Consider the following 24,287-nt stretch of genomic DNA (forward strand, 5'->3'; position numbering starts at 1 on the left):
TATTTATGATTTCAACATAGTAAATAACTCCAATTATAGAAGGCTTACAAATATTGCTTACACAAATTAGATACATATCAATAAGCAATACAATAAAATAATGTACATACAAAGTTAAATAATACAATTAAATGTACATAGTAGCACACTATTAACTACAAGCATAGTAAAAAATAAAACATAATAAAAGAAAAAGTTAAACCAGACAAAACAAGTAATCTAAATAAATACTACGTAAATGCAAAAATCTAAATTCCAGTATAAAAATCATGCTCATCTAGAAGAACTCATATTTTAATAATAACATATTAACAATGACAGGTGTCTAATAATGTTAAAATTTGACAAGGGAACTTATATAATATTCATACTTTGCTATTTGAATTTTTAATTCTAGATTTTATGATTTCTATAAATATTACCAAGGGAACTCCTAAATCCAAAACTAGATTTTTTGACGACAGGTCATTATGTAATTTACACAAACGTACTAAAGAATAGTTCTTGATTTTTTGGTTCTAGGGAAATCATATTTAAATGCATTTTTATTCCTATTTCTAATTCCAACAGCATTAAATGAGATGTTTTCAAAAATTCTGAAATATCTATCCTATAATTCACAATTTTATACAACAAAATTTGCTGGTGTATTACACTCCTATCCTCAAGGCTAATGTACAGAAATTTAGACTATAAATCGAGTATGAAATCCTTAATATAAGTGCATACATGATCTTTCTTAAAGTAAAGAAATTGTAAATTTTTTTTGAATCATTTCTAATTTACTTGAATTAAACTTACAAGATGTAAACCACACAGATGAACCATACTCCAACTTACATCTAACTAATGTGTTATACAGTAATTTGAAGCTCTTAATGTCATTTAAATCAAAAGCATTCCTAATTATGAAACCTAACTTTCTGTAAGCTTGATTTCTTACTTTATTTATATGAACCTTGAAGGTCAATCATCCATTACCTCGCCCAAATCTTTACACATATTCACTCTGTTTAGCTGTTTTCTGTTTATTGTGTAGCATGTGTTATATGAGCGTTTTCTTGTTGAAAATATCATATATATATATATAAGCACTTCTTAATATTAAACTGCAAATAATTTTCAACTGACCAGTTATAAAGTGAATGTATTTCATTTTGCATAGCAATAATATCATCTTTACCTTTAATTTCTCCATATAAGTTTTTATCGTCTGCATACATAATGCATTTTGCAAATTTGACCCTTGCTGGTAAATCATTAACATAAATCAAAAACAAAAATAGACCTAGATTTAAACCTTGTGGTACGCCTGAAGTTGCCACAACTTCAGCAGATACAAAATTATTGTAAACTATATATTGACTACGATTTACTAAAAATTTTAGTAGGGATAGGAACTGATTTGAAAAGCCCATAATAGAAAACATTAACAATAAAATTGAATGATTGACTTTATCGAATGCTTTAGAAAAATCAAAATATATGGAATGCACAATTGATCGTCTATAGAATACACAGTATATATATTGCGTATACGTAATTAAGTTGGAAATAGTTTACCTTCCTGGGAAAAAGCAATGCTTTCTAATATGAATATACTGTTTTACATGAGCAAGAATACGATTATATAAAATGTGTTCTAAAAATTTAGATGGGGGATATAAAATTGCAACTGGTCTATAGTTTTCAATCATACTAACGTCTCCTGACTTAAAGAGAGGTGAAATACAATTATTTTCCGTAAGATTTGATAGGTAATAGTCTTTATGATTAAATTGTAAATAATACATAATGGTTTCTCTAATACTTCTGCACAAGCTATCAGTATGTAAGGTGGAATGCCATCTGGGCCACTACCTTTTTTTCGGCTTGAGTTTCCTAACTGCTTTTCTAAATTCTTGGACAGTAATGAAATTCAGTAATAACGTGTGTGGATGTAAGTTGTCTAACTGATTTAAATTATTAATTTTAAAACAATCCGAATTTTCATAAACTGATTTAAAGAAGTCAGCAAACCCATTCCCAATTGAATTGTTTGTGTCCAATACATTTTCTCCATATGTCATTATTCTGTATTTTTGGTATTTATTTTCACTGTTTAACAAATTTTAAAAGCATTTTATATTTGACTTCAACTCTTGCTCTATATTATCTATATATTTATTATATGCTTTATTCATCATTTTCTTAGATTCTTTTCTGAGTTGTCTAAATATTATTCTATCATGTTCTGAATATTTCATTCTCCTTCGATGTACTTGATTTTGTTTAATTATCCCAATTATTTCATTGTCAAACCAACATGGGTATTTGTTTTTAGTTGAAGAAATTATTTTCGTACAATTTTATCAAAACTGTTATTCACCTTAGAATAAAAATAGTATATTGCCTCACCAACATTATCACAATTGTCCAGCATTTCAAACTTTTCCTCCCTGAAATTAAAATCGCCTTCTATAATTACATTTTTGTGAATATGTCTACCAAAGAATCACAAGCATTAAAGAACGATACATAGTCTTCATACTTTGAACAAGGTGGTATATAGCAAGTAATAATATAGTATATATATATAACACCATTTATATTTACCTGAATACATAGACGTTTTAATTGCATTTAAACTCTATTTTATTAGAAATATAAATAGTATTAACAGCCACTAATACACCTCCCCCACCTCTATCAAACCTCTCATCTCTATAAACAACATAATTATCAGTAATGAATTTGCGACTACGAACATAACTATGCAGCCAACTTTTGGTCACTATTATTATATCATACATAGCATCGGCACTATTAACATAAAATCTATTTCATATTGTGTTTAGTCCCCTTACATTTTGGTAATATATTAATATATTACTATCGTTTATTGCCATTAGTATGTGTTACGAATCTCGTGTCCTAGAATTAGGCATTTTACAATTTTAAAACATCATCCTTTGTTTTTAATAATACAATATCTATATCAGTATCTCTTTTCTTTACTTTTACCATTCCTGCATTATCAACCCAAACAAACTTATAGCCTTTTTGTTTTTTTACTTTCCTTGCTTGTCCCAAAATTTATCTTCTATAGTTAGTTATACTATGATTAACATAGATGATTTGCAGAGCGTTCAAACCCAAGTTGCTTGTATTTAAATGTCGCTTTACCCATCGCCTGTGTAGAAACTTTTCCTTATCCGTTCTCCTATCAAACTTAAGAGTCATACCTCTGCCTTTTTGATTTGGCACCTTTTTTCATTCTATGAGTAATGTCAATTTGTTCCTCCATGATATCAATGTACAAAGCTTTACAAACATTCCTAACAGTTTCAAAAGAATTTTCATTTTGATTTTCAGGTACACCGTAAATTTCAATAGAATTACGCCTATTGTATTGATGAACCTCATCTAATTGCAAATTGTTATCAGCTACTTGCTTCTTAAATATCACATTTTCACTCTCTAAATTTGAAATTTTCTCAACACACGAAATCAACATTTCCGAATTTTTTTGTTATTAAGTCAGTGTTTTCACCTAACTTCTTATGTAAAACATTCAGTTCAATTTCTCTATTCTGCTTCCCTAAATTTGCTATTTTTTTCTCATAACTCTTTCAGTACTTTGTGCATTTTCTCGACCGTAATTAAATCTTCAGATACCGTTTCTCCTAGTAAACTCTTACGTCCTAATTTCCAGCAATTGACATATCGCCATTTTCGATTCTCCGACGTCACATCTTCTTCTGTCAAATTAACACATTTCAAATGAGCGTAATTCAGGCACTACACACACTGTATTTTTGACAAATCCTGACGAGTTACCGATTTATTGCACTCTAAACAAACACTCATGATTATTTTCTCTTATTACTTAGATTCTTCTTCTATCTCAACTGGCAACAATGAAAATTCTAGCGTCTTCAGTTTTACTTGTTGTCGATTTCAATTCTGTTACGGCATTTAGTGTTTGTACAGCGATTAATTTCAAGTATGAACTGATAACTTTAAATATAGTAACGTGTCTGGTACTATTGTAGATCGATCTTACCCTCGATCGATTTTAACTTCGAAATGTGTTTACATTAAGAACTAGTTCACAACTTGCACTCACAAAAAGCTGTCTAATTAGTTTAAACTTCACCAACATCAATTCTAATAAGAAAAATGTATACCACAGTTACTTACTGTCTATTGTACATCCATTGAAATATCTCCAGTTCATATTTCCAGATATATTACAAAAATTCCGAGCACATCCACACAACCTCTATCACCACACCATCAGTGTTGCCGTAATATCTCCTTTTCTCTTATGGCTCGAATCTTCCCTCTGTTGTTTTATCTTCTCCATAAGTTTTTCTTATTTCCCCTATGTATATCATATCACAATCCTTACAATTCACTTTATACACTACGCCATCTTTCTCATATATTTCCTTTGTTCTTCTTCCTCCTTTTCTGTACGTTTTTACACCACCTCTTCTTAGTAATTCCGTTGTATTTCTGTGTCCTCCCCAAATGCTCTCTATCCCGTGACATTTCTTGTTCTCCTCTTCCTTTTTCTCCTTTCTCTTCCTTTCTTTCTTTCCTCTTCTAATCTGTTCTTCCTCAACCTTTTTTGTTGGACCCGTTCTGCCCTAGTAGGTCACGTTCTTTCTATACCATCTCGTTGCCAATAGTCCATCTTTTCTTTCTATGGTCAGATGTAGGTGTTCTCCAATTTCATTACCAGGCTTATTCTTTTCTCTTCATATTCAATCTTCTTTAAAAATTATTATAGTTGTCTTTTTGGTCCTCTCGAGACCTCCAAACAGTCATCCACGTATCATCAAAACAATATTAGGTTATTTCCACCTTCTTCTATCCCTTTCTGCTCCCACCTGTTCATCACTAGTTGCGACAACACCGGACTTAATCTTGAACCTATAGTCAGTCTTTCCTTAATTTTGACCCCTTTGTTCCTTATTGTACAAAACGTATTGTCCCATAATACTCTCAAGGCTTTCACTATTTTGTCTTTCTTGCAATTTCTTATTTCTTTCCTCTTTACCTCTTTTTCTATGACTTTGACTACGTAATTTCTCTGTATACTTGGAAACATTGCGTCAATACTAAACATCATTGTTTTCTTCTTGTTATTCCCTACTCGCTCTAACATTCTTTTCACTTCCTCCCTATTCTTCATCCAGTGATTCTCTTGAAGAACTAGTATATCTTCTGCTTTTTTCTTAATTATTCTTCTAATGATTCCAGGCAGTTCCTGCTACAGTCCGATACTGGCCTTAGCTAAATCTCTTCCTTGTGATTCTTCAGGAATTCTTTGATCTTTGGAAGCCTGCCTTTTTCTTTCACACACTTTTTAATTCCTTTCCTTCTTAAGTTTTCAACCACTTCCTTGAGTACCTCATCTTTCATCTTCCTTCCTCCTATGACTTCGTACGTTTCATCACAAACATTATCAACGTTTCTCTTATACCATTCTTTGTGACTCACTACCACTGCACCTCCTTTTTCCCCTTGTTAAATAGCCACGTCTTTTCTTTTCGTCAGTCCTCTATGCCCTCATTTTTTCATTCCTAAGGTTTTACTTTCTAACGTAAGCATTCTGTCTTACTTTTGCCACCGCTCTTTTCCTTATTCTCTCTCTCTCTCTCTTCCTTGTCTTTCACATCCATAATACCTTCTTCTACTGAAAACACTAATTCTCTTATATCTACTTTTCTTCCTTTACTCTAAATTTGTATCCCATGGTTAGAAACTTTCTTTGTTTTTCAGTAAGCTCCACATTCTCTATAACTACCTATTAGTGAATAAGAAGGGCTAGGGAATAAAAAGAAGAAAACAATTACGTTTAGTATTGACGATAAGGCTATGTTTCCAAGTATAAAGCGGGATTACGTAGTGAAAGGTATAGAAAAAGAGGTGAAAGGGAAAGAAAAGAGATTGGGAGAAAGAGAAAATAGTGAAAGTCTTCAGAGTAATATACTACAACAATATTTGTAAAATAAAGAACAAAGCAGTCAAAATTGAGGAAGGACTGAGTATAGGTTCAAGATTAAGTCCGATGTTGACACAAATAGTGGTGAACAGGAGCAGATAGTGGTAGGAGAAGGTGGAAACAACCTAATATTGTTTTGGAGGTATATGGATGACAGTTTGGGAGTGTGAAGAGGAACAAAGAGACAAGTAGAATAATTCGTAAAGAAGATTGTAGATAAAGATAAAAGAACAAGACTGGAAATGGAATTGGACGAGAACAATATTTTAAACTTCCTGCACGTGACCATAGAGAGAATAGATGGACTATTGACAATAAGAAAGCATAGGAAGGAACGTGCGGCAGGGGTTTACTGTGCCGCAGGGGAATGTGCGGCATAAATTCATAATTAACATGGAGAGTAGAACATAAGTAATAGATACTGACGAAGAGGGAAAGAAGGAGGACATAGAGAACTTCTACAGCCTACTAGGTCAGAACAAGTACAACAAAAACGTTGTGGAAACAAGAAAAAAGAAGGAGAGAGGAGAAAATTGAAGAGGAGTACAAGAAATGGCACGGGATAGAGATCATTTAGGAGAAGACAGAAGTACTAAAGAATTGCTAAGAAGAGATGGTGTAAAGACGTACAGAAAAGAAGGACGAAGAATTCTGGAGGTGCTTAAGAAAGTGTAAAGTAGATTTAAAGAAATACGTGAGAAAGACGGTATAGTGTACAAAGTGAATTGTAAGGATTGTGATATGATACATAGGAGAAATAGGGAAAAATCTTATGGAAAGAATAAAACAATATAGGGATAATTTGAGCCTTAAGAGAGAAAATAATGCCATATATAAACATGTTAAAGAAACGGGGCATGATATAAATTGAGAAGGTGTACAGCGACTAAAAAGGGAGAAAAGACCTATTATAAGATAATGGGAGCAAGCACAAATGAAAAAGAAAGTAAAAAGTGGCAAACTAATGAACTGTACAAGTGGACTGTTAATACATTAGTTATGGAATAAACTATTAAAACAAATTGAAGAAAAAACACGACTATATTGATTTACATGTAATATTTATCTATATGTTCAATATTATGTATAGTTTAATATTATATAGTTTTATGTATTGCTCTATTTCTATGTCTATACTTTTATATTAGTATATTTATAATCAGTTGTTTTAAGTGTAGTCTATTACTTTTAAATTGTACCTAATAGTCATCAAAGGAAGATCAAGAGAAAGCTTTTGAGGGATTTGGTCAAGTATAAACAACAGGTGTGTTACAGGGATTTGGGAAAGATAAACCCAGGTGGGAGGGTAATTAAGTCAGTGTAGGTGGCCGACAGATGACGCCCGGGGAAGTACGACTGAGGTGGCTTCCCATGCAAACAATGAATTTTACTACTTTCACTTTTAGTATAAACTTTTATGCTCTGAAGATATCTCTTTCAGTTAGTGTATCATGAAGATAACGTTAAGTTGTCGAAGCCGTTAGTCTGTATTTTAGTTTTTATTAAATAAGTGTTTACATTCTCTGATCAGATTTTTTTATTTCATTAGTGAATTCCAGATTCATGATGGATAGAATTACTTAGGAAAAATTACTTGCAATTCTAATATGCTACATGTTGACCATTGAATTCCGGAAGGCTGGAACAGATGGTCTGTCTGTCTACTGGTGATCCCATTAAACTACAATCAATTATCAGAAAATAAATGTAGCATTCAACGAAATACTCCAGATTTGAAAACTTTGAAAGAAATAAACTTCTACATACAAAAGAAAAGTTAAATTTAGCAATCGCACACACATTGCAGGTCTATAAACACGTAAGATTATATCATTAAAAATCTACAGCATTACATCTTCCCCGTAACGCTTATAGACATATCTCTCTTTCGTCCCCTCCCTCTTATACACACACACTTTATCGCGTGCGCGCATAACGCGAAGTTTCAACCATGGATAAATTTTAGAGCTCTTTTCGCCTGTTGGGTTTACTGAAGGATAAACAGCACTCAGTCCACTAGGAAGGTTAATTTGATAACCTAATATTAAAGAGAAAGAAGAAAAGAATCACGAGACAAACAGCTAGTGTGTGTAGCACCTATGTAAAAAAAACTCATATATCGGATAGATCTAGCAACAAGATGACATTCAGATTTGTATACTTCTGGATATTGAAACATAAACGGTGAAAAGAAGTTCGAAGAAAAAGCATTTAATATCCTTACGTTCCAGATATCCGTGCCAACAAAGAAATCTATTTTATCTTCATTCTGCTACAGAGTAAAATGACCATTTGAAGCAGAAAAATTGGTTACCTAGACGTTACAATCAAGTAAATATGTTTTTGTCATATGCAAAATGATCATAAAGAATATGACAAAAATGCATATGAAATTAAAATCTGAATTACTGCGTGATATATAATTCATACTTCTAGGGGATGTGGATCACAAAAGTAATAATATTCACAGACGAACAACTTCTAGAATTATTTATTTTTGATGTAATGGTTAGAACAACGGAGTAGCATGAAGAACTTCATTATAATACAGATTCGAAACCTATTTATGAAAAAATATGTTTAAAAATAGAATCTGCATTCTAGTGCAAAGAGTATGGATATAAGAAACTTTTATGTGTGCCACAGCTATGTAATGTAGTGTATTACGTCATATATATTAAACAAAATCATAAATCCTTGTTTTGTTTCTAATGCATACTCTTCAGCCGAAAGTAACATAGAAAGTGTTCATTTTGTTCTTCAGTACTTCGCGCAATGAGAGACATTAGGTAAGGAAACAAATGATCAATAAAGTATATATATATATATATATATATATATATATATATATATAATTTCAAATGCAACAACAAATTTACCTTGTAAATAATATTCCAAATAGGATAGTTTATAAAACAATATAGAACATTTATCTTATATCAATAATTGAATTATAGACATGAGTTATGAACAAGAAACTCAAAGATTGTGAAAATATTTTCTTCGTAATGAAATAAGTGAAAATAGAACCTCTCTTTATTCCATTTTAACATCTCTACTAAAAGCGGAAGTTGCAAGAATCAAGCACTTATGGTTTTAACCACTTATGCATTGTTGTCAAGTGGAAACGATAATATATAGGGAGAAATGGTATTCTGCAATCAATTCAGCGTCCCAAATATATATTCCACCCCCAATCCAATGTCTCTCTACCAATACTGGAAGTAACATAAATCTACTATGACTTCTGATTTCAATCACAATTGAGAATACGTAACTCCTTCATATAGTGTACACGTGAACTTATTGTTTCTTACTAAATATAGTAACAGAAATTCCTTCTTAAAACATTTGAAATTTGAACTGTGGTATTATTTTGTGTTTAGTAAATTACGAAGAGTAATATTAGTATTACCTTCCTGATCCATGATCCTCCATCTGAATATAGTTTATCTCATCACAGGAGGATGGGCAAGAGCAGTTGTCATTCAACTTCATGCGGTTCAAAATAAATGAATCTGAAATGACATTTGGTATATACTGAACTATATTTCGGAAGAATGATTACTTTTATTACGTACCTTTTGTCAAAGAGAATATTGTAATAACAAAATTATTACAACTTTAAGTAGTTTCATGTGCATGTTAGAAGTTAGATAATTATTGGATATAAGAAGTAAATTTATTATTCCACACGTTTCGAAACATAAGTATCTAAAGTTTATGATTATTTTACAATTTCATTTATAATAAGTTCATGAAAACAATGCCATTTTCGGAAAAACTTAAAACGCTCTATTCATTACTTACTTTCTAACTGATAGGTATCGCTAAGTTATAATATTGAGTTTTGTTCAGGGGCAGCATTGTAACACAATGACAAAGTATTCGCAATTAATACGAAAAAGAACTGGTGATCGCATTTTCCCTGTATACAAATTAGGAACAACTTAATAAGCCGTGGATGGTGTTATCGAGGGAATAGGAATAATAGTGTAGGTTCGACCCTTAATGTTATCTTCTTTTCACCTGTCCCAAATTGGCTCTTTCTAGTATCCATTTGCTATCGCATTACAATCTTCTAAAGGCCTTAACAAACGTTTAATGTAATCTTAAAGTAACTGAAAGCAAATTCGTATTCTACCTCCTTGTAGCAGATGAAAGAGGAGGAAATAAAGTGGAGTCTCTCAGTTCTGTGCTGACCATGCTTGCTAGACGAAGAAGCAGGGAAGAACAGTATCTACTTCTCGCAGGAAACACTGATTCATAGTTTTTAAAGATGAGAAAGCTCTGCAGTAAGTTTTCAAAGCATTATGTTTCCATTACTATGCTCGTATACAAATTATCATGAAACCAAATATGTTTTCTTAATGTACCATGTAGTACATTATTATTATTATTATTATTATTATTATTATTATTATTATTATTAGTATTATTATTATTATTGCTATTATTGTTGTTATTATTATTATTATTATTTACTAGCATTTGGTGAACAAACTATTTGTTTTAAACATATTTCAAATTATTTAAATCTCAAATGTTACTGTGAACTCCTGCAAAGTCACAGAGAGTACCAATAACTAGAGAATAGCGAAATGTCAAAATAAAGATTTTACATGTTAAGGAGGAACATATAAATATTAAATCGAGGATGTATTCACTGTGTGTTTGAATTATCAAGTGGTTTTGAAGCACTTTGCAACTCAGGTAGATAAATCAAAACTCACCGATGGTTAAATAAATTCAGTCTCCGCTGCAGTTAAAGAAAAAAGTTCCACACATGTTTGGGGGATTTTTCGTGGATATAATGATTAGCAAACACATCTTCGACCTGAGATAATACGTTTCAATTAGAAGTACTTGACACTCACCTTTTATATTAAACAGCAAATCTCGCCTCAGTGATGGAAACGAATGCTCAAATGAAATATTTATTTGGTTTAGTGACACTCAAAGTCGAATGCATTCTTGGAGTTTAATGAATCATTGAACGTGCCCTTAACTTAATATATATTTCTAGTGAGCTAAGTATCTTGACTTGAGCTCACTAGGGTTGAAGGTGGGAGCATTGAATAAATTGTTATAAAAAAAACTGCCAAACATTTTCGACAGCATTTATTTAATAAGAAAGCAGAGTGTCCGTCAAATAAGTGCAAATTGTAATATACGAGCGTAAGTGCAAATTGTAATTAATGTTTGAGAATATCCTGCGATCTCCGTGTTTAATTTTATATAATATTACATTAAATGCATAACATGGTGTGGAGGTGAACAGGTTCCGATGAATCTGCCATGCGTCGATTAAAGTCACTGCGTTGATCAAAATGACTCGCCGAAAGCATTTTCTAGTTCAAAGATAGGACAACTCTACTTATGTAACATTTATACTATATAGTGTCAATGAGTAAATATTTAATGAGTTTCCTATTTTGAAGTATTTTTGTAATGTTATCATTTTGTACTAACAATAATATAGTTTGCTCAGAAAGTGACACAGCCTTATGTGGAATCTAATGAATTATTTTTGTTTCCTTATGAGTGCTGCATATGGCTATGAGGCTACTTATGAACTGTATACTTCTCAGCAACGTGTATTCGTTATGAGAAAGTACATCCGCGCCAGTAATAATGCTTTGACCCAGAGGACTTTACAGAGAAGTGCCGAACAGATGCTTCAAACTATTTTTTCATTAACCGGCTGTACGACAAGTCCCAGAAGACAGTGTAGTACGCACCGAGGAAAGGTCGAGGAAGGTTACCAGAAGAAGAGCACGTGATCGATACGCACGTAGCATATGGGATGATTTTCGAGGAAATCCAGGTTCACTAGCAGTGCACTATGAAGTAAGACAAGTCCAGCAACTGCTGCATGGAGACATAGGTACCCGGAAAGATTATTCTTATTGGTTGATGGGATCTGTAACGCCAGAGATGAAGAAACTCCGTTATTGGTAGTGGATTCATCAGGCATGGGTTCATCTAGATGGACAAGTTAAGTCAAAAATATCATGGATATGTTCTAGTTGCAATCCACATATGCGGGATGTGTTTCTCTGCATTAACAAACATTTTAATTTTTTGTGTCAGGTCAAGTAGCTACATATTCATTAATTTTTCAGCAGAGAGTGATCAATGAAAGATTTTCTCAAAATGGTTAGAATATTGTTTTATGTTGTTAGCTGAGAAGCTGGAACGTACATGGTTTCAACAGGACAATACCGTAACGCATATAGCACCTAAGAAAATGTATTACTTGAAAGAGTGTTTTCCAGTACGATTAAACTCAAAGCGATTATGGGCACCGCGATGTCCAGATTTATCACCTCCAGACTTCTTGTGCGTTGTAGTGAGTACTCCGTCTAGATTGTTCATCGGCACAGTTTTCTGAAATAGAACCACCATATTCGTCATATTGTTGGTAACATCTCACACATAAGTTGAAAATACTTTGCAACGATATAGTTCATTTTGTAAAATATTATGAAGAACAAAACGGCAGTCACTGCCAGCACTGAATGTAGAAAACATACAAGATAATAATGAAAAATGTTTTCCCATGAAGGTATGTAACTTTTGGACACCTTGTACTATATCAAACAACTTGTAAAATGACGTACTGAGTTTCTCAAGAAAGAAGATACAAACAACTTGCTAAACCTAATGCAGTATTTACTCGCGTATCTGTTAGTACTGCACACGTCAAATGAGTGTTTAATGCACTGAAAGTTTAATGGTTAGATGATAAAAATTGAATTCCAATAGTTTGTGAATGTATGTACAAATGAAGTTAAGAATGGTCTGTTTTATATATTTAAAAAAATCGATTCTGAAAATTAGAACACATCTCCAGCAGCGAGGATCTTCAAAATATGGATAAAAATTCAGTTGTGTATAATAACAAATGGACTGAGGTTTTCATTTGGTTTGGTGTACTGGTTATTAATTTTCGATTCAGATTTCGCAAATTAATGACATCTGAAAAATAAATATACTAATCTTTTAATTCCTATCAAATTAACCTGTTTCCTTACCACATTAATACAGTATTCTTTTACATAGTAAATAATGTCATTGAAAAGCATTTTTTATTCGAGGATCTCTTCCTACTCCATTATTTTATAGTAGTGTATAGGGTAGCATTCCATCTTTCAGTGATTGGTTTATAATTCAATTTCCTCCTCATCTGATTTTTTTATTTCATCTCAATCATCTATCAGATTACTTAGCTCATATGCTATGTCTCCTTCCAAATTAAACTCTTCGAATTCCTTACTTATTTTTCCTTATGATTTTCCTTATTTTCGAAGTTGATTTCTGCTTATTTTCGTGTGTGTGCGATATGAAATTTAAACAAGTCGGAAAACATTTTAGAAACCTCATTATGAGGTAAATCACCAAACACAGACTTCGTGCTTGTAGAGTAAAAATGTTTCTGCTTACACTTTCACAATACATAATTCTTATATGTTTGGAATAGTGGCTGAATTTTAAAGCCTATGCTTTTAGGAAAAAAGTTTCAGTGTAATGCAATTTCACTTTCCGTTTGTGAGCATTATTTGGCGAAACAGTAAAACTAGACAATTTACGCATATACACAGGAAACGAAATAAAATATGTGTTTCCTCATTGAGCTTAGAAGAGACGTAGTCCATGTCTCTTTAGATTATTACAGTAAATAAATAAATAAAAAGAGACATATTAAGACTCAGTGTTTCAGGGGACAAGAACTGAATATTTATTAAATTATTCATTAATGTAGTAATAGTAAAATATCGTTTATCATATTTTAAACTTCAAGGACTAAAATACATGCACGCACTTTATTTAATACACAGATCTCTAAAAATAATTAGTTGTATTTCGGAGTTATGGCTGCCAATTGGAACTGAAGGCTACTTCAGAGACCAGCTGTGTTTGAGTAATCGCGGTTTAAAACTTAAAATTGTAAACTTCTTCCATGTTATAACCACTATAACCACTATTCTAATATTAATCTCTTCTTGATTAGTACTAGCACTACCACACTTTGGTGCAGGAGACCCTAGTTCATTTCCTGGCAAGATCTAGGTTCTCGTTTCACATAGCTTAGCTAAAATGCGAGATGATAGATTAAAAATCACCATGGGTATCTCTAGCAGGGGAACATGGGGAATGAATCCCTTAAAATAGTGTGTAGAAGAGCTCATGGATAAAGGCTAACAGTATTAACATGGAAGACTACGGGCATCATGTGCTATTAAAATATGCACAAGTTAGCTAAAAGATAAAGAAAATATAAAAAGAAATAGTATTAATTTTCTTTCTGATATTATGATTGATGTTTTGTTAATAGAGTAATCTGATGAAATGTGTTATTGGTAGTCATAGCAACTAGAGATATAAGATATAACAAAGGATCCATCTTGTATATTCAACATGTATGTTATTTAAAAGATTTAAATGTCTCCTTCATTACGTATTATAATAAAAGGTAATATCAAGATGGAGTGTTTATGTGGATTTTGGTAAAATAGTAAACTAGCTTATAAATATTCGGACTATGGGCTATAGTGTAATGCTAAACAAAAATATACAAAAATAAATCACTTTACAAGTAGGTGTTTTCCGCCACGGATTGCGTTATACTCTGTATATGAAGAAGATCGGAGACTGAAAGTATTTTAGAAAAAATCCTGAGACGAATATTCGGATCCAAAATAAATGGAAATGGGGAATGGCGGAAACTTCATAACGAAGAACCGCATAATTTTAGTTTGATGATCCCAGCACATCGGTTACCATAAACAATATGCTGATTGTAGTGTCTGCAGAGGGCATGTTGCTAGCATTATGAAGGTTTTAGGGCAAGACGAGTATCGTTACGTTTGGATCGCCAACCTCAGAACGACACGAACGAGCATCTATTGTACAATTATTTTCGAGACTGCCAATGTACTAAGGTCGGAATGTTTGCCGTTTTTATACCCTCTCATGACGTGGCAGTGGTCGATCGGTGGTATTTACGACATTAGCCAAATGATTATGATAGCCGACGTCCTCTCTTCAGTACCCCCGCGACATGCCGAAGTGCTCGTGAATAGAATGATAATTTGGGCCGTCATAGGAGGCAATCAGAGCCATGGTTCCCCGAAACTAAATACAATGAGTGAACGAACAGTAAATATGGATTTCGCAATTTGATCTATCATTCTACGCACGATTCCTGCTGACACCTTCCAATTGTCAATAACGTCGGGAGAGGCTGGAGTGCCAGGACGAATGGAAGAGATGGTATTCACCAAAGAGAGTAGTTTCCATCTTTGACACAGTTAAGATCCAATGTGTGTACGTAAACTAGCAGGTGAGAGGTAAGACCCAAAGAGTTCTCATTAGTCGTAGGGTCTATACTGTAGAACCCACACTTGACTTTCCTTTATTTGGAAAGGGAGCTGGAAAAAACTATATTTTCCACTTACGTCTGGGCTTAACTCAGGGGTCTATGACTAATACTTCGTGCATTACTAATATTATCAGTACTGTTCTACGACCTAATGCGCTTACTATCTGGGACCATACTTTTCAACTGCACATCATACGTTTGCATGTAACGAGCTGAATCTAGCGTCTTTGTACTCTAGCCTGCTAGATCTCCGAACCCAATAATCCTTACCCAAATCTACAGTTTGTGCATTGCTGGACGCACCTGACTACGATCAGTTTTTACGTTACAGAGAAAATACATTCAGTATCTGATCGACTAGTTCGGGAAATTGTGTGGCCGCTATATGTATTTAAACGCTTTAGTAAGGCAAAGCACTGTATGTTTTGCATCAAGTTCAGTATGCCATGTTGAGGAGGGTACCACCTACCATCAGCTTCTTCTTGTGTACCAACTTCAGGCCAGACTAATAAATTATTACGTTTTAATCATGTGCGTCTATGGATCACACATATGTCATTTATTTTTCTTATTTATTCTTTACTTCCCTGTATGGTCTTAATCTTGCTCCGTACTTTCGCATTTTTCACCATCTCGTTTATTCGTTTTTATTTTTATTTTCTTTTATTATTTTTTTGTTCTTCTAATGCCGAAAATACACATGTCATTTTTCTATAAAATGACATATTGATGTAACCTTATCATCTACCTCAAATTGCATTTCATTCGCTAAACACTTAATTCCGTTATTAGCTTATATGTTGTTGTAGAAAATTATATTGCTGTTTTGTATTTCTATTAATTTCACGTCCATACATATTTTCAAATTTCTCCATGCTCTTGAATTCTTGTGACAGTTAAGATTCTGTCTATTTCCCTTCTTAATTTACAGTTCAATTTTCTATAAAATTTTCACTTCTAATAAAGGCAACTTTGTTTCTATACTTATGTTCATTTTAATTTTCCAAAGTTTCTTTTATAGTCATGCTCCTCAGTTGTGCTTGCTAAGCAACTAGTTAGTTCCTGTGTCCACCTGCTTTCAACTGAAATATTTTTCTCTGAAATTTTGAATAATTCTATTTTTATATTTCCAAATTTAAACTTTCTCATATTGAAAAATTCTCCTATTTAAAATTTTGTCTCATAATTTCCTTCTTAGCTAAATTTTTGAATGGTATTCCTCTCCAAGTAGTTCAAGATTTTCATCTGACAACTTTTGCATTTATTTCTTATCATTGGCGTTAATCATAATTTTCTACCATTTTCGTCACTTCCTATAAATTTAGGAGGTTCTATATAAAACTAACTAAAACCCCTATGGCATATTGAACAAGAGGGTTCAATGTCTCATTCAAACGCCCTCCATTGACTTTCCCTCAGTCAACTAGATCCGTCTTAGTGTAGCCCACCCATCAGCGACTGGGCTTTCTAAATGGTCATTTTCCGATTTGATTTCCAGTTAAACCTTTGAAAGTGTTCTTAGTTTCTTGCATTCCGGCTACATGATCTGCCGACCTCATCATCCTCTATTTGAATACACTAATAATGCTTGTTAAACAATTCGAATTATGTAGTTTCTCGTTATAAAGTTTCCGCCATTCCCCATTCATGCACCAAAGAATGGTAGTGCTACTACTAATCAAGAAGAGTTATAAATGTTAGAAGAGTGGTTATAACTGTGAAAAATCTTTAGTTTCAATCTTATATTTTCAATTACCCGAACACAGCTGGTTTCTGCACTAGCCTTTAAATCAAAATGGCAGCTATAACTTCAAAATATAATTAATTCCTTAAAGAAAACACCTTTGTATTATAGTCCATGTATTTTGTCCACGTGCCCATGTGTGCATTATAGTCTATGTCATTCGAAACATGAAAAACAATATTTCACTATTATACTAATGATGAATTGAGTGAAATTTGAATGAAATTTTAGTTTAATGATGAATTTAGTAATGAATTTCAGGAAACGGTTTCAACAAATTAACGTTATCTTTATCAGACGCTAACTAAAAGAGATATCTTTAAATTATCGCGTAGCGTTCTTTGGACGATGATATTTGAAGGGCATCAAAGGAAGATTAACAGAAAGTTCTTTTAAGGCAATTAGTCAAGTATGAATAACAAGTGTGTTACAGATATTTGGAAAAGAAAAACACAGGTTTGGTGGATAATTAAGTCAGGGGAGGTGGCCGATAGATGACGCCTGGGGAAGTACGACTAAGCTGGTTTACCATACAAACAATGAATTTTAGGACTCTCACATTTAGTATAAATTTTTCGAAATATATATCTTTCAGTTAGTGTCTGATGAAGATAACGTCAATTTATTGAAACCATTACACTGTATTTTAGTTTTTAATAATTAAGTGTATATACTCTGGTCAGAAGCGTTAGTTATTCAAATAGAGGAAGATAGATGGTTAGGGTCCCGAACGAACATCATAAACAACAGCAAAGATAGATTTTTCTCTGCTAATCTAGACGCCAATTCTCAAAAATTGGCAAAACAATAATACAACTACAATTTTGATACATTACCTTCTATATTTAGAATTCAAATTATCTAGGAGTCATATTCGTATTTCTACAACCGTCATGAGGTTATAGAAGCATTTCTTGTGGACGCTCTGTATATTTTTGAAAGACAGTATATTTTTTCGATTTATATTATATTCTGCGAAGCCAATAACTTCTCTCTTCGATGGGAACGGTTTTCACCTCACGCAACAAGTCTTTTTATCGTCTACTCGTATATATAATTAAAACATTGCTTTGTGGAGAGAACATTTCAGTGAGCAACGAAGCTTCTCAGTGTTTGTCCCTGACTTATTAATATGTACAATATATATTATACAGTTATTTGGAACTTAATTATGAGGTTTCTTTAATCGTTTATGGAAATATTGCAGTAGATTAGAGCAGATGAGACTAGACGAGGTGTACAAGCGTCAAAGCGTCGCCAGTCACATCCCTTTACCAGTTTCTTATCTAAACATTCTCACAGTGAAGTTATCGCAATGTCATGTGCGTCGTGGCAAGTGGTCTAGAATTAACGTAAACTCTTTTTATATTCTATTTACATTTCCATACATGTGATTTAACCTGAGTGCTTTTAAGAATGAACTGTCAACATTGTTCAGTGGACCAATGCAGCTCGTATCTCGAACCCCTCCCAGGACTGTTTGGAGCAGCAACCATATTACTACGGGCGATTATCCCTGCCACTTTTCCCCAGTGCTAATCCCCCTAGTGCATTAGTGGTGTGAGACAAGTATATCTAGTGAAATCATTGTGTTAATCTTCAATTCTAATATATATAAAGTGACAAAGGGCTTAAGAAAAGTGAGAAAGTAAAGTGTAATTTTATCAACGTAATAATTATACACATTCAGTGTCGCTGTTAAGTGTTGTGATCGTTTCTCTTTGTCATTTTAAATAGTGTTTTAATAAATAAGCATAGTGTTATTTAATCCAGTACATTCTGTTGTGTGAGCGAATAATGTTTGTGTGCATTGTGGTATGTGTGACCGGCTGATCGTCCCTGAGGTTCTCGAGACTAGACATACGGATCTCTCGGCGCCTAATGCTCATCTTATTTTTGAAACCGGCGGGCAATTCGGAGAAAATTTAGTAATCTTTTTTGGGGGATGTTCTTCAACGTCCTACCCAGGTAAGTCCAGGTCTGCAGAACAAACTCATTGGAAGGACTTCGGGAGACCGACTACGGAAAGCGGTTACATAAATTAATGGCAGCCCGAACAGCGACACGACTTTTCCGTTATAAGAAAAGTGGCGCACGAACTACTGACCGGAGACCAGACCGTTGGTGCTCGAATACTTATAAGATCAATATTCTATCTAATACGTAATTTCTTTTTCAGCTCAAGGAGTTTAAAAAAAATGAAAGTCTCTCTTTCAGGTAGTTTTAATCATGTTTTAGTGACAGTTTACTTTATTCTGTCCAATATACGATACTCGCTAGCAGAACTAGCTTTACTTAATGAGAAATTATATTTGCTTTTTCAACAAAGTTGCGCTCACTTTGAAGAATTAAAAGAGGATTTTGGTAGATATATAAACCAAAATACAGTGTTCCGTGCTGAGAAGAACGAAAACTAGATGAAGACAATGAGAATCTTGTTGAGTCAAAGAGTGAATTAGGGAAAAAGATAGGTGCCTTACGGCAAGTGTTTCGTGAAAATAACCAATAAATAGAGAGCGATGAAAACAGAACACCGGAATCTGAACCCCAATTACAGTCAGATGTTCCTACTGGATATGATAGGAACACCGGAATTCGATCCTCTAGGAGAGTTTGATACTTCTAGTGGACATGAAGCACAGGATTTTGAATCCCAACTGGTGACTGATATTCCTAGTGTAAACAAAACATTGGAATTGAAACCTAAACTAGAGACTGACACTCCTAATAAAAGGAAAGTAGGAACCTGAATCTCAATTTGAGATCTACATTTTGAACCAACCTTTTAATAGACACGATAATGATTTTGCTTATTCAGAATCTAATATCACAGCTGGTAGTAGTAGTAGTGAAAATCACGAAATTATGATTTGAGACGACGGAGGTCACGAACGCACTAAAACAGCTGCCACAAACCACAGAGAGAAAAAACGCAAACGAAGTTATAGTTGTAAAAAGCAAAGATACCAAGATCAGATCGTAAACAATACGAAATTTAAAGAGAATCAGAACCAAGACTATACACAAAGAATAACAGATACAAAACGAGTTCTAAATCATGGTCACGTAATCAGAACTATAATGAGAAACAATACAGGAATCATAACCTCAGTTACAACATCAAGAACATATATTAGATGTAGAGGTAGCTATTGTAGAAATAGACAAACCGACTATGATTATCAAAATAGAAATGGTAACCACAGGAAACACGGAAAAGAAAAATAGGTGACTTTCATTTTATTTTCAGCTACCATGGGAAAATAGGGCAGAACTACACATTGCTTTTTAATCTCTCTTTCTGGTTTCAGACCACTACGTTCAATTAAAAGTAGCTATTACGTTTTACTTTTTTTGTTTTGATAAGGCTGCCGCTGGATTTTCGACCACCTGTGTTCATGTTCGAGAATAACGGAATCTTTCCTTTTCCCATTTGTTTGCTCACCCTCATGCCTCATGTATTCAGCTAATTATTAGTTTTGCAAACCCTACTAATAACTCACTTTTACTACAATGTTAATGTTTTTGTTTCAGATGTTTGAATTTAAGATTTTTATTAAAGTTTAACGCATCCTACATACGTAGGGAAATTGCATTTATCCAAAAGTACTTTTGAGCTAGTGGCGCAGCTCCGTATCCCTACCTAGTGGGAAGATATTTTGGCGTTTTAATACATTTTTATTAAGTGTTTTAAAATTCTTTTCAGAACCCCTTCCGACTTCCCAAATTTTTAATTGCGTTACTATATGTGATTTAAAACTAATGTTTGATTTTCTTTTTAAAATTAAAAAAGTATCCGAGATACCCAGATAAGAAAATTTTTAGTTGTTAATTATATATACATTTCTATATTTGTTATTGAAATTCAGTATGCAATCTCATACGTATAATATAGAATTCTAATATGTTTCTTTTTCTTTTCTCTTCTTCCATAATTAAGTATGTATATTTTTGTGTTAACTAGTTTAGTATATTTTATTGTCTAGTAATATCCCGGTGAATATTTTAGTGTTTATAAACCGTAATTATATTAGGTGTATTTGTATGGTAATATGTTCTAATGTTTTTCGTACTAATTTTGAGAAAATCACATTTTAGTTACACAGTATGTCTCAAAACTATTTGAAATTTATTAGGAAAATTGCTAGTGCTATGTGGGATTTTTTAGAAATCAACATGGCCAAAGGTTTTGAATACAAATCTTTAGGTTTCAGCCATACCACCAGTGACGGAGGACTTTTTCCTTGAAAAAGTCGACACTGCCCATCAATTATTTGTGAGTTTCCGGCTGTGTCAGAGAATTTCATATAGATCCAGAAAATCTAACTATTGTTCCTTTCCAACAGCATGAAACCATAACGTTTTATGAAAATTATTTTCTGTCAATTATTTCCTACGCTCTATGATTGAATTTTAATGTGTTAATAAGACCGTTTTAATATTTTGTAGTGAAGATGCCTTAGAAAGTTTAACTCTCGTGGAATAACATAACTGTTTAGTAGGGAATTTGATTTTGATGCTTCAGGCCGACTAGAAAATTGTGATGTCGCTAAATATATTTTTGTGTTTGTATCCCATGTTCTTCATCTAATAGGTCTCATCATTTTATCTTGCAGAGACATATTTTACGACGCTACGAGAGAAGTTATATGTCGTATGTTTACAGATTTTTCTCTTGGTTGAAGAAAAAATGGTACGATATGTTCAGGGAACATACGTGTATTTTACTGGATTTTAAAGTATTGGTGTTTCAGTTATGTATAGAAAAATGTATAAGTGCCTATGGTTGCAGGCATATTCAGGTTTCTAGTTTTCCATCGTAGGAGGCGATTCCATTTTGTGTGTATGTGTATTACACATTCTCCCACCTAAGGTTTTGGTCAATCCATGGCGTAATGACCGTTAGTTTCAGGAATATTTAGACTTGGGAGTCAACTTCTTGATTCAGATCTTCAACGTTTTATTAATAAACATTTTGCAGATAATACCCATAAATTATGGTAACCCTAAAATATTTACATTTTTCGGAAGTAAATAACAACTATTATTCTAGGCCTAAGCTAATAATAATTTTGTTTCAGAAAGATATCGCGTGTTATATTTTGCATTTTTGAATTAAGTCTCTATTTTCACATGGCGAGCAGATGTCAATTTGATCTTATACCATACATACATTTAAACGAAATCAACATTTTATATTTGATATGCAGATTTATGCTTGTTTGTTGGAATCACTTTGAACGTCAGTTTTCACCCTTAAGCTTATTTTTTTATTGTTGGAAAAACGATTTTTAGATCTTTTTCTGTAAACAACACAAAGCACTAAAAAAGGGAGGTACAGTTGAAAACATTATTTTGTTTGTATATGCTTTCTCCCCTCAACAACTCAACGTCAAAACAACGCGGGAGGCATGCCTTAGGAAGAGAAAATTGACTTTTATTTACAAAGATAATAGGAGACAAGGAAACCCAACTGTACCAGTCATTCAAGAAGATCTTGTTACTTCATGGAACACTTGGACTGGACAATGCTCGTGCAGAAACCTCAGCATATTTTCTTGCAGTTAACAACAAGTTATCTCACTATTTTAAATAGCCATTCTTAAAGTGAAAAACCATTGAACGTTTATGCACGTAAGTCTCACACCATATCGCAGTGTTGCCAACTAACGGATTTTAAATTTTGGTGAGAAACGTAGCTTTGTTCCAATCTCATGAAACGGCCAGGGTTTTCAAACTCTCTACTTAGGCACTTGACAAGTCCGTCATCTTTCCGAACACCAATCTATAACCATCACCAGGATATAGAAGCATTTCTTCTGGAAGCTTTGTATATTTTGGAAAGACATTAACGTTTTCGATTTATACTATATTCAGCGACGTCAATAAGTTCTTTTCTCGATATATATTGTTTTCTTCTCAGGCAACAGGACAAAGAAGTCTTTCATCGTCTGTTCGTATATATATTTAAAACATTGCTTTGTGGTGAGAACATTTCAATGAGCAACGAAACTCCTTAGTGTGTGTCCCTGACTTATTAATATGTACAGCATATAATCTACAGTTATTTGGATCTTAATTACGTGCTTTCGTTAATCGTTTATTGAAATGTTGCAGTAGATTAGAGCAGATAAGAGAAGACCAGGTGTCCAAGCATCAAAGCGTCGCCAGCCACATTGCTATACCAGTTTGTTATCTAAACATTCTCACAGTGAAGTTATCGCAATGTCATGTGGGTCGTGGCTAGTACACTAAAATAACTTCAACTCCTTTTATATTCTATTTACATTTCCATACAGGTGATTTAACCTGAGTGCTTTCGAGAATGAACTGAAAACATTGATAAGTGGACCAATGCAGTTCTTATCTCGAACCGCTGAGTTCGGGGAGTGATACTCCATGTTTCGAGGCATCAACCACTCACATCGTATCGAAAATCAAGTATAACGTTGTGCTAAGGGGCACAAGCTAATAGCCGGTGAAGAACGTTTTCTTACGGCTAGCCCCAAACAGTAAACCCCAGGTTCACACTCCTTTTATATATATGGTGACAAAGGGCTAAAGTATAGCGAGAAAGTAAAGTGTGATTTTATCAAGGAAATAATTATGCATATTCACTGTCAGAGTTAAGTGTTGTGATCGTTTTTCTTCGGCATTTTTAAAATAGTATTTTCATAAATAAGCATAGTGTCACCTAATCCAGTGCATTTTTGTTGTGTGTATCAATAATGTTTCTGTGCGTTGTGGTCTGTGTGACCGTCTGATCGTCCGTGAGGTTTTTGAGACGAGACATCCGAGACTGGTGGGCAATTCGGAGAAAATTTAGTAATCCTATTTCGGGGATATCCTTCAACGTGCTATCCACGTAATTACAGGTCTCCGGATCATACTAATTGGATGGAATTCGGAAGACAGACTTCGGAAAGCGGTTACATTTCCTATGGTCATGGCTACGTGGCTCTCGGGAGTTTTCAACATGATGCATATTAGCCCATAACTTACTATGAACTTCAAGAATTCAAAATGTGTTATATGTGTTATTATTTTCAAACTTCGACGTTTTCTTTTCAAAAACCTCACACGAAATAGTATTTCTGAGCACTCGGACATACTTACAATTTTTCTCCCATAGGATCTGAGTGTGAGTAGTGTTTGCTATATGA

The sequence above is a fragment of the Thermobia domestica genome, chromosome 1 (genome assembly GCF_964235325.1).
Source record: "Thermobia domestica chromosome 1, izTheDome1.hap1.1, whole genome shotgun sequence".
In the NCBI taxonomy this organism is placed as follows: domain Eukaryota; kingdom Metazoa; phylum Arthropoda; class Insecta; order Zygentoma; family Lepismatidae; genus Thermobia; species Thermobia domestica.